The sequence below is a fragment of the Neopsephotus bourkii genome, unplaced genomic scaffold (genome assembly GCF_033783945.1).
Source record: "Neopsephotus bourkii isolate Nb327-2 ecotype Australia unplaced genomic scaffold, CSIRO-AGI_Nbou_v1 NB_1036, whole genome shotgun sequence".
NCBI lineage: Eukaryota > Metazoa > Chordata > Aves > Psittaciformes > Psittacidae > Neopsephotus > Neopsephotus bourkii.
In genome coordinates, this window is record NW_026901525.1 from 1357165 (window position 1) to 1368252 (window position 11088).

Consider the following 11088-nt stretch of genomic DNA (forward strand, 5'->3'; position numbering starts at 1 on the left):
TCCTCTGGAAGATTATTCCATGGTTTAACAGACTTTGCTGTTATTATACTCTTTTCCCTGCTTCCTGACAGCTGACATTTGATGCAGTTGAGTTTCATCCTGTTATACCAAAGTATGGAGAGAAAGGAGGAAAAAACACAACTGCAGCATGGCCAAGAGGGCAGGAGGACCCAGACCAAAGGACCCAGAGTGGTCTGGGCAGGATGGAGCTAAGGAGTGACAGAACCAGTGCTGTCCCCAGCCTGGTGTAGCATCTCAGGTATTCCACCTCCTCCTCACCCTCCATTTTGCCCATAAACTGGAATAACAAGGACCAAGCCACTGAGGCTGTGCCTGCCCTGAAGGGATGCTCCCTGCCTGGGTGGGATAGACAGAAACCCACATAATCCTGCATGGAAAACTCATCTCTTGTGAGCTTAAGGGAGAAACTTCAGGGTGTTGCAGCTGGAACAGAACACGCTTCTCCTCCCTTAATCAGGATGTGTTATTGGGGAACAATTAAAACCAAGTCGGGGTAATTAAAAGTAATTAAATGCTCTCAGTGGGAAGCGAGGTGCTTGCGGGATGCTGCGTAGCTGACACCAGGGCTGCCTGGGTAGAGCATCTGCCCTCCAGGAGGGTTATGAGGGAGCCCGGGATGGGTGCGGGATTTGCACTCCTGATCCACATGGAGCCAAGCGTCGAGGCCAGGCAGGCTCCGGCTTTGGGGTTTGCCCATGTGGGGCATCTTTCCCACTGTAAAAGGCAGGGAGAGGTTTCTGAAGGAGCTTCAAGGCAAGAACTGGGCTGAGGCAGGGAGGAGGCTGTAGCTTGACTAAAAGCACCATCCCTAAAATGCCATGGGATGAGACCACAGCAGAGACAGAGCAGAGCCAGGAGGGGAATGAAGCTGCTGGTGGGACTGGAAAACAGCAGACTGCAAATGAGAGCTCAGCCTGGAGAGCAAAGGCTTCCCTAGACCTCAGCAGTCGCTCTTCAGCAGTGTTCATCCTGCCTGGGGTATGGGGAAAGGCCAAACCTATGGATGCACACGGCATTCCTAGTGAGAACTGTCATAAATATCCACTTAGTTTCACATACATTTCAAGCACATCCGACTGCATCAATAGGTGGAGCTAGAACTACTGTCAGCTCGCAAGGAGAGCGAAGTGATGTGCCAAAGCTACATCCATAGCTGCAGTTACGTCTGCATGGGACAGGCTCCCTGCTTGCTGTCCTCAAACCCAGCCTGTGCACAGCTCCTCTCCGAGCTCATGGTGGACAGAGCCTGGCTGCTGGAATACTTCCTATGGGAATGACTTTTGCTTTGGGAATGACTTTTGTTTCAGTGTGACATGATGAGGGGGTTGGAACTGGATGAGCTTTAAGGTCTCTTCCAACCCAAACCGTTCTGTCATCTCATGAAGTCATGGCTCTTCCTATGGATTTTGTGGCTGCTGTATCCATGCAGCTCCAGACTCGGCCAGTTGTTCCAGGAAAACCAGACCTCCAGCTCTGCAATTCCAGTTTAAATCAAAGCAGAGGTGCACAACCCACACCAAGGCGTTTTGGGGTGGGTTACAGCAAGCCCTAAGTCAGGAGCAGGATGGAGGCATCTGCACCCACTACTGAAGATTTGGGTCCAGAAGCCAAATTTTGACTCTGGGTAAATTCTCCCATGGGAAAACTCTTAAAGGGAACCCACTGAATTCATATCAACACAAAGGTGCTCCTCAGCAGGGCTGTGGCATCAACAAGATGCTTCACCTCTAAGCAAGGTGACTTCTTCACCCATCTACATGGCAGGGCCACGTGGACCTTCAAGCATTGCCTCTCACTGAAGGCTTTCTGAGGCAGCACTTGCAAGGAGCGCCACTTCCCCATCACCTCAACACAGGGCAGAAACCTCATTGACAAAGAACATTAAAACCCCTTTAAAAGCACCAGAGGCAGCGGCCATTCAGGCTGCAAAGCCGCTATTGAAGCTGGGCACTGATTGCCCCGGTTGGCCAGGCTGCTCCCATAGAAGGCTTTGGGCAGCTGGGATCATGCTGGGTTTAATGGGAGCCCGCTCACCTCGGCTGTATTCCACACACGGTGGGAAGTGCCTCTGCAGATGCACTAAGTAATCCCGGCTTCCCGGTAGGATAATTAAGTTCCACTCGACGGTGCAACTTAAAGCACAGGCACAGAATGAATAAAGGGCTCTGGGTTCCCCCCTTTCCTAATGGAAATCGTTGGCTTTTATCAGCTGAAGGTGCCTTTTCCTCTCCCCTTTCAGCAGTGTGGCTGCGGCAAGCGGAGCCCGCTCAATGCTCAACCAGGGCTGGACCCCATGGATGCGGTGCACCCTTTGTAGCACCAGCTGGATGCACAAAGGACTTCCATAGGGTTTTTAGTCTAAAGAGGCAAGAAAACAACGGCAGCAGAGCAGCCTGCCTTTAGGAGCGTTAGTTGATGTGAAACAGGGAATTACTGGGATGACATCTTTACACTGCCTCTGGTTTTGGAGCATATTTGAAGTACCCAAGGGAATAAACACCCCCATGAGCTGGCCCTGCTGTTGCCCACACGTACCTTGGTGACAAATGGAGGCACAACAGCAGTGATGACAGTGCCCCAGGGATCCCGAGGCTGGGTAAGACGGATGCATCCTCAGGCCTGTTTCCATGCATCCATATAGCTCCGGGAGGCCCCATATGGCAGGGGCTGCTGGCACCCATGAGGTGTAAGGTCTGCTTGGATGGAGCTGTCTCCAAATCCCATCTGCCAGTGTGGGTTGAGCCCAACTCTGCACAGGGTTGGGATCGGGGGGTAGTGCCAGCCCGGATGAAACCTGAAAAGCCTGAGCATCCCATTGGGAATGGGATCCAAATTCAGGAAGCTCTGACATCTCTAAGCTTTGGGTAAGATCAATGTTCTCTTAAACACCAGCATCTCCCCCTGCAGATCCCAGAGCATCTCACCTGCTCCATCACAGCAGCAGCACATCCCTAACATAGACACCAGAGAACGGACCCAGCAGGCAAATGCAGGCAAATTTGGGCTTTCCCTACCCAGTTTCTGCATCAGGCCCATCTTTACAGATCTGCCACCACTCCCATGGAAACCGAGCTGTGCATGGCAGCGTGGAGAAAGGGTTAAATTCCTAAGTGAGCCGGTAATTACATTTTTACTGTGGTTTAAAAAGGCCATTTGAGGCCCTCCGAGCAAACGTTTTCCCTTTTAATGACACCAGAATAGATTAAGTGGGAGCTGTCTCCCAAAAAACGTTAAACAAAGGAGATGGATTATCCCTGTGACCAGAGGGAGCTGAGCTCCGTGTGCAAGAGAACCAGGAAAACAGCCACAGCAGCTTTGGCACACACGTGGCAGGGGCAGGTCAGCACAGATCCCCTTCCCTCATCTCCGGTGAAAGCTGGGAAGAAGGAAAACAGCAAGTGCTTTTGGGGTGGAGGAAGGGTTATTGCAGATGCTTTGGTTATTGTAAGACAGAGCCTGGGAGGAGGAGCGAAGGGGAGAGACAGTGGGGGAAAGGAAATATTTATCAAGCTTCAAAAGCAGCAGATGGCTGCAGTGGAAGGGAAAGTGCAGGATGGCTCCAGTGGGAGCTCCAGTCTCATAGAGGTTTCAAAGCGCTCCCTGCTCCGGATCACTCTGTCATTGCTGAGAGCTCAGGGTGCCACCACATCCCTGCTGAAGTCTGTATGAACACGGGGGCTCACGTCCACCCCATCCTCATGACCAGTCCCAAGGGTTCAGGAGTTCCCTCTATCAGCCTCCTCAGTGCTTTGCACCGACCTCAAACCACAGCACCACCGCAGTGGGACACGAGCCCTGCTGGGGCTTGCTGGTGGAAGCACCAGGCTCCCACTGGCAGGATGGAAACCAGCCTCATTAGCACCAGTAAAAGCAGCAGCAGCAGCAGGGGCCCAGGCAGCCCCTGCCAAGCAAACATGTTCACATCAAACTGCAGCTTCCTTGCTGCAAGGTTTACAAGATGTTGCTTTCAAACCCTCATTAAGCCTTTCTGTCACCTCTGTGGCCCAGGCTGAGATGCCATCACACACAGCCACCTCTCTGCAGCCCTGTTGCTGCTCTGCCCCTGCTGCCCATGGGGATGCGGTTGTCAGTGTATTTGGCATGGGAGGGCCCAGGAAACCTGAGGGGTTGGGCTTTCCCTCTTTCTGGGTCGTCATCCAGACACATCCTCTCTGTAAAAGGTTAAAGGAGGGTGCTTTGGATGTGGTTTGGGCAGCAGGGCTGAAGCTGCAGGTGTGTGAGCCCATGCTCAAACCCAAGACTCCAAAGTGCATGCAGAAGAACAAGTATCTCCATGCTGCAACGTGTCTCAGACTGAGACAGGTACAGCAAGAGGCTTGAGTGGTGAAAGACCCAGCTCATAGCAAAAGACTGGGAAACTCATTGACCCTAAATAGGGGCTGGGATAGAAGTCAATGGGGAGAGAAATCAAGGCAGGTGTTGAGCATGTGGAACATCTCATCATGATGCACCAGAGACAGATGAAAGAAAGGAAAGGTCTGCACAAGGAATGGGTCAGTCCCTCAGGATGAAGATGGATGCAGGTGGATCCATGGGGATGGGATGGGTAGACAGCTAACTGGGACACAGCGGGCTCAACAAGTCCCTCCCCATAGAGGATGTTTCATGCTTACCTTGCCTTTATTCTCTCCTCTTGACTTGGCTTTCTGCTGTTGCTGGAGACATGGGATGATGGACTCACAGCTCCTACCCGCCTCAGGCATTTCCTGGTCAGTGCAGCATGGAGTGGAAAAGTGAACCCAAGCTGAGCTCCCTGCAGGGTGATGCAGGCAGGGTGAGCAGATACATCCCTCAAAGCTGTTCCTTGGCACCAGCACAAGGCCTTTCATTGGGAAGAGCCCACACCTTGAACACGATAGTTATAACGAAGTTAATTCCTTGGACCCTAACCAAATGCTCAGCAGCAGGTCCTACCTGTGGGTGGGTGCTCATCACCTTCCAGCACTGCACAGCCCCAACCTGGCCCTTCACCACCCAGTGCCTCAGGTGTTGGGATGCAGCACTGATGGAATCCCCAGGCTGCATTCCCACCCATCCTCATGAGGATCTGAGTGCACCTGAATGGGGAAGGGGACCCCATTCTTTGTGCTGAGGGGGACAGCATCCCTTTGGCAAGTCCAAAGGGCAGTGAGCTGGGTTGTGCCACATGGCTCTTGCTGTGCAGATGGGGCATGGAGGAGTCCAGCCAGCACCACAGAGTGGTATGAGAGGAGCACTCCATCAGGATTTATTCATTATTTCTAACAATTAGGCCTTTCCCTTCTGCTGTGCTCATGAACGTGTGAAGTGCAGTTTATAGGCACTAAGATGCCCTGCAGAGAGCCTGAGGGGTGAGGAGGCAAACATCAAGAGAGGAAATGAGATGGAGCAACTCACCCCAAGTCTCCAGCCTTAAAGGAACCCATCCCTCCTGCTGCCCTGTGCACAAGCACTCAAGTCCTCCTCCTCCTCCTCCTCTCAGAGTGCTGCCTGATTTCCACTTCATTGACTGGACCACACAAACGCCTTCCTGCCCCATGGGGCATCCCTGCAAGCATCACCCCATGCTTGCCATTTGTAGATGCTCTGTAGCTGGCCACCTCCATTGCTTGCAATTAGCAGATGATAAAACTAGCAGAGAAAGAGCTACAATTCAATTCTAGCCTATTCCTGCCCTCCCACCACTGCTCATTACTCCTAAATCATCGGGGACCCTGTGCAGCATCCCCATAGCCTCCTCCTTCAGAGCAACTATGGCAGAACTCATCAGAGAATAGCACAGGCATTGAGTTGAGGTGCTAAGCCCTGCCAAAGGAAAGAAGAGAAGGGACTTACTAGGCATGTGCACAGCGGGATCGGGCATGGGGCAACGCAGAACCCAGCCCCACAGATGTCTTTGCATCTCCATTGGAAATGCCCTCCAAGCTTTGCAAATCTGTCCTGGCTCTCGGGGTGGGGTGAAGCACAAGCAGATCTCAATTTCAGCACTCCCAGGGCTGTGTCGTTGCCCTTTTGATGCTACTCTTTGTTTTGATTGAAAAATACTTTGTGGTCTGACCCAAACCTCACTCTTGCCTGGAGAGCCAATGTCAACATGAAGTGCTGCGAGCTCCTCAAAGGGAAAGGTTTAACATTACAGAGTGAAATAGGAATGAAAAGCAGCAGCCAGGTCCTTTCCCAGCTTTGCCTCTTCCTTCCCAGGGACTTCCAGCATCGTTTTACCTCTTTTCCCAATGGAACAAAGTCATATTTTGGGTCTCAAGCTTCCTGCCACAGCACTCACAGATGAAGCGAAGCCCAGCTCCCAAAAGCAGGGCAGTGATCAAACCCGCTCTTACTCCCACTCCAGGACATCATCCCAGCCCTGGCAGGCTTTTCCATGCAAAATCATTCCTCCTGGAGCCAAGCCGAACACCTTCCCCTCTTGGCATGGCAATCAGAGGCCAGCCAGGATGTCAGCAGTTATTTGATGCTGGAAAAACCTTGGATCAGGAGAAAACAACCCCAAAAATACAGCTCCCAACCCCTTCCTCTCATCAATTGCAGCAACACTTCTAATCATAGAACAGGACCAACCAGGTTGGAAAAGACCTTTAAGCTCATCAAGTCCAGCAGTGCCAATGCCACCACTAACCCATGGCACTGAGGGCCTCGTCTACATGGGGTGTGAACACTTGCAGGGACGCTGACTCCAGCCCTGCCCTGGGCAGTGTTCCCATAAGGCTCCCATCTCCCCATCTCAAACCCTTTCCTTGGCCAGCAGATTTCTGCCTGCTCTTGGTCAGTCAGCAGCCAGGCTGTTGCTGAATGAAAACGCCCATGAAAGCCATGAAATTGGGGATGGCTTGAAAGCAACTTCAGCTTCTGCATCTTGGTGATGCGTTTAACCTCCCCTAGGGAAAGTCAAACCAAGAGGGGCCTTTGCCAAGGCATCTATCTCTAGGGCAGCACATGCATGGGTGTTCGAGACATTTATGCCTTACCTTTGTATTTGCTCTTGTTATTGCAGCATGGAAGGGGAAAACCTCCACGCGGTCATGGGCTTTGTACATCTGAGTGTCTCCATGGAGGCTTGCTAAGGCCTCTGCCTATGTGGATACGTGCTGGGGAGAGGGGAGGGCCTGTTTATTTGTGTCTGTTTCTCTATCTGCATCCTGGCTGGTTGTTGGTATGGGCTGTGTTTCCCTCTGCATATGTCTCAGTGGCTACGTGCCTGATTGCGTGGGAGAGTTTCCCATGGCTTCTTGGTGCCATTCCCAGGCAGCTCTGACAGCAAAAGGAACAGTCTGCAATGGAAGATTATTAGGCAGCAAAGGAAGAAGAGGGGAAGCACTGGGAAATGGTTAACTTGCAGAGGAAAGGAAACCAGTGTCCAGAGGGGCTGTGTGATGTCTCCTCCCCAACACACAGGAGGGAGCAGATGGGTGTTTGGGAAGGGATGCTGGGGTTGGACAAGAGGCATCCACGGCCAAACAGGGTGAAAGGGAGACCCATGGGGAAGGAAAGCCATTGTAGGTGACTCACTGGATGGCTTTCAGCCTGCATTTCATTCCATCAGGGTTGTAAAGGGATGTTTCCCACTCACCCTTTTCTGGCACCTAAACCAAGAAGCACCTGAAGCAGAAAACGTGGCTGCCAGCATCTGCATGGCACACAGGAAGGACAAAGGTCTCTGGGGGTCCTTCTTGGGTTCATTTCTTCAGCAAAACCTCCCTGTGCATCTTGGTGGAAAGAGTCTGGAGATAATAACAGGAGAGATGCGTTGACCTATGGGATTCCTGGGGTGATCAAACTGCCAGATAACAGAATAAATCTTTCTCACGGGCTGGGGATTAAATCAGAGCGTGTTAGCTGCTGCAGCCTCTTATTTATTTGTGTTCTCTCCAATTGCATTTCCCTTCCCCCCATGAAGAACACTTGCTGCCCAGAGCTGTAAATTACTGCAGACCTTTATGGTAAGCTTAGACACCGAGTCTTAACCTTCCAAACACATCTTGTTGTTCTTAACGGTCTCCAAAAGCTCTCAGGGAAAGAGAAAGCAAAAAGGGGGAATATGATTTGATAGGAAGCACAAACCTTGGCATTGCACACAACAGCTTGACCCAGTCTGAACATCCCCTAAAACACATGGGCTTGATGGGTAACTCTTGGCTGGTTCATGACATTGGGTACAGCATTTCATCCTTGCTTCACTTCACCTCTTCCTGCTTCTTCACAGCTTCTTGGGGCTGAGGATGGTCTGCACCCTGCTCTAGGGCTGCAGGGAGCTGAGGGCATCGCTCTTGTCCATAAGCACATCTCCTTCCCCCAGAATGGAGCATTTTCCCATCTGCTGTGTCAGGGGCTGTGTCTGGATACATGGGATTCAGGGAGCATCTCTGGGATTTGGGTAGGAGAGCCACAGAGCGCCAGACTGACGAGTTAGCACTGAAGAGTAGGTGGAGGGAGACCCAGAGGGGGTTTGGTCTCTAGTGTCTATCAGCAGAAATGTTTGATGTGGAGAGACATGTTCTCCTCCAAAATAAAAAGGAAAAAGCCCAAGGAAAATAAAAAAATAAAATAATACCAATTAAAAAAAAAAGTGAAATAAGTGTGAAATTCGTTGTGAAGTGGGTCCTCTCCTGGAAAAGTTTCACATTTCCATGCTTAAGCCCCAGTTTCAGAGGAGGCTCCTGCCCAACTCCTGATGTTGCTCCTCTGAGTCCCTATGAACGAGCAAACCAGCTCCCTCCAGCCTGGTGTGTACGGATGCTCCTGCAGACACAGATGGGAAGCACAGATGCAAGACCCCCTTTTCCTCTGGCAGGATCCATCCCTTTCTGCCCACCTCCCCTCAGTCCATCATCCCACTGCCAGTGGTACCCAGCCCACTGCCAGCAGCCAGCCCAGAGGATGGAGCTGGGAGCCAGGATCCTGGGAGCACTGAGTCACACTGGACACCACAGGTAGGACAAAATGAGTTTGAAAGCCAGTGCTATCCAGGTGCAAAAAGCTTTGCAGTGGTGCACATCCTCCAAGGTGGCAAAATCCCATCAGAGCTGACTCTGCACAGGCTTCGTGCCGCTGTCCTGTCCTGGAGCCTGGCCCACGGTGGGGGACGGACACCAGAACCAGGCTCTGAGGCCAAATTAGGCTGGTGGCTGGTGCACTGGGACTGGTAGACTGCTAGCGAGCCCAAATGTGGCACATTAACTTGACAACACCTTTGGGCTAGGCTGGGGGAAAGCAATCAGAGAGGGGAGCTCATTGCATGGCACTGCCTGCTCCTGCAGCACCAGCTCTCCTCTTCCTCTCCTCGGCAATTTTCACTCCAGGAAGCTTGGTTTGCATACAAAGCAACATTCCCCGAGTCAATCCCCATCCCGTTTGCACTGGGTGGCTGTGCTCAGGACCAGCTCTCCTTCCTCCCCACCCCAGACACCAATGCTATTGCATGAAGAGGTGGAAAGGGAGACCGAGGGAGGCAGCGACAGACACGCAGATGGGTAATGGCACAGCTTTACATAGGCAAAAACCTCTTGTGGCTTTCTAATCCTTGGAGCAGCAACTTCCTGTATCCAATCCCAACAGTCCCCGATCCATCACCAGAACCCCAGTGAATTCCCAGGGCTCTGCAGAGCCACTGGCACATCCTGAGCCGAGTTTAGCGGCTGCCTTTCCCTTCCCAGCCTATTCCCAGCCCTTCTCACAGCCACTCCATCCTCCTTGCCATAACCTAGACTAGAAAAGAAACCCCAAACAAACGTGCTATGAGGCCTACCTCCCAGCCAGACCTTCCTAATGAATCTTGATTTTAGAACAGCAAAACTCCCAGAGACATTGCATCAGCCCATCCTTCTTCAAACCCTGTTGAGCATCCCGCAGAGCAGGGAGAGACGAGCTGCTCCATACTCCTATTTGTTTAAACACCATCCATTTGAGGCTGCTGCAAGCCAGATCAACCAGCAGCACCAGCGTGGGCTGCCCAAGATGCTCATGTGCTGCTTCATTAGAGGATGCTGAAGCCCTGCAACCCATGGGGGACCAGCAGCCAAGTTCAAAGCCAGCCCTGCGAAGCCACCCGCTGCTGTGGCACAGCAGGGTTAGAGCCAAGGGGAGGTTGGAGGTCTATGGAGCAAAGTCCACAGCCCTTTGGGTGCCAGGAGACAGTGAGGGTTTCATGCCCTGAATTAGGGAACTAAACAGCGCTGGCACCCAGAGGAGCTGCAGGAAAGTTCCCTCCAACAGCAATGGAAAGGGTTCAGAGGGAGGGAAAAGCCACTGGGAATTGGCAGCTGAGCATCAAGGGGGCTGGAGGTGAGCGCTGGAGGTGGGGATGTGAGCTCGATGGGGTGAGAATCGTGCCTCAGCCCCTGGTGCTCACTGGAACCCCGCTGCTGCAGGCAAAGCCTCCCAAAGTCACCTACACATGCCATTGCCATGGGCACTGCTGCACTCATCCTTCAGCAGCAGCCTCCACGCTCCCAGCAGAGCACTTTGCTGAGTGCCAGCAATGGTTTCATCCTGCTGCTGACCTGCAAGGATGCTCCAGGGCCCCGTTTTGCAAAGTCCTTGGTTAATTCTGGGTGCATCCATCTCTGACTGCCCCCAGGAGAGGCCCAAAGTTCAGACACGGCTGAGTGCCTCCTCTTTAGGAATCTGGCAGCTTTACCAACCAGCTGAGCCCTTGTTAATGGGCAGCAAGAGCATCCCAGGAGCCCTGAGCAAGTCCTGCTTCACTAAGCACTGTGCTGGCCTTGGCCAAGAGCAATGTGGGAGCAGGAGGATGTCAGGATTGTTGTCCCTAGGGTAACAGTGAGCAATGGGAGATGCTCTGCCCATACAGGGGACTTCATCCTTCTCCAGTGATGCTGCACATGGGGGAGCAGCCCACCGACTGCTTTATCATCCCAGATTTAGGAAGTGAGAGGTGAAGCACAGAGAGATCTTGTGCTGAAAGCCCCCCAAAGAGCCACCAAGCAGCCAACCCAGATCCCCTTTGCTCTTGCCTGCTGGTAAATGGGCAGTTCTCCAATCCACTGGCACCACCAAAGCAGGCTTTCTGGGATTAAAAGTCCTCCTGTGACC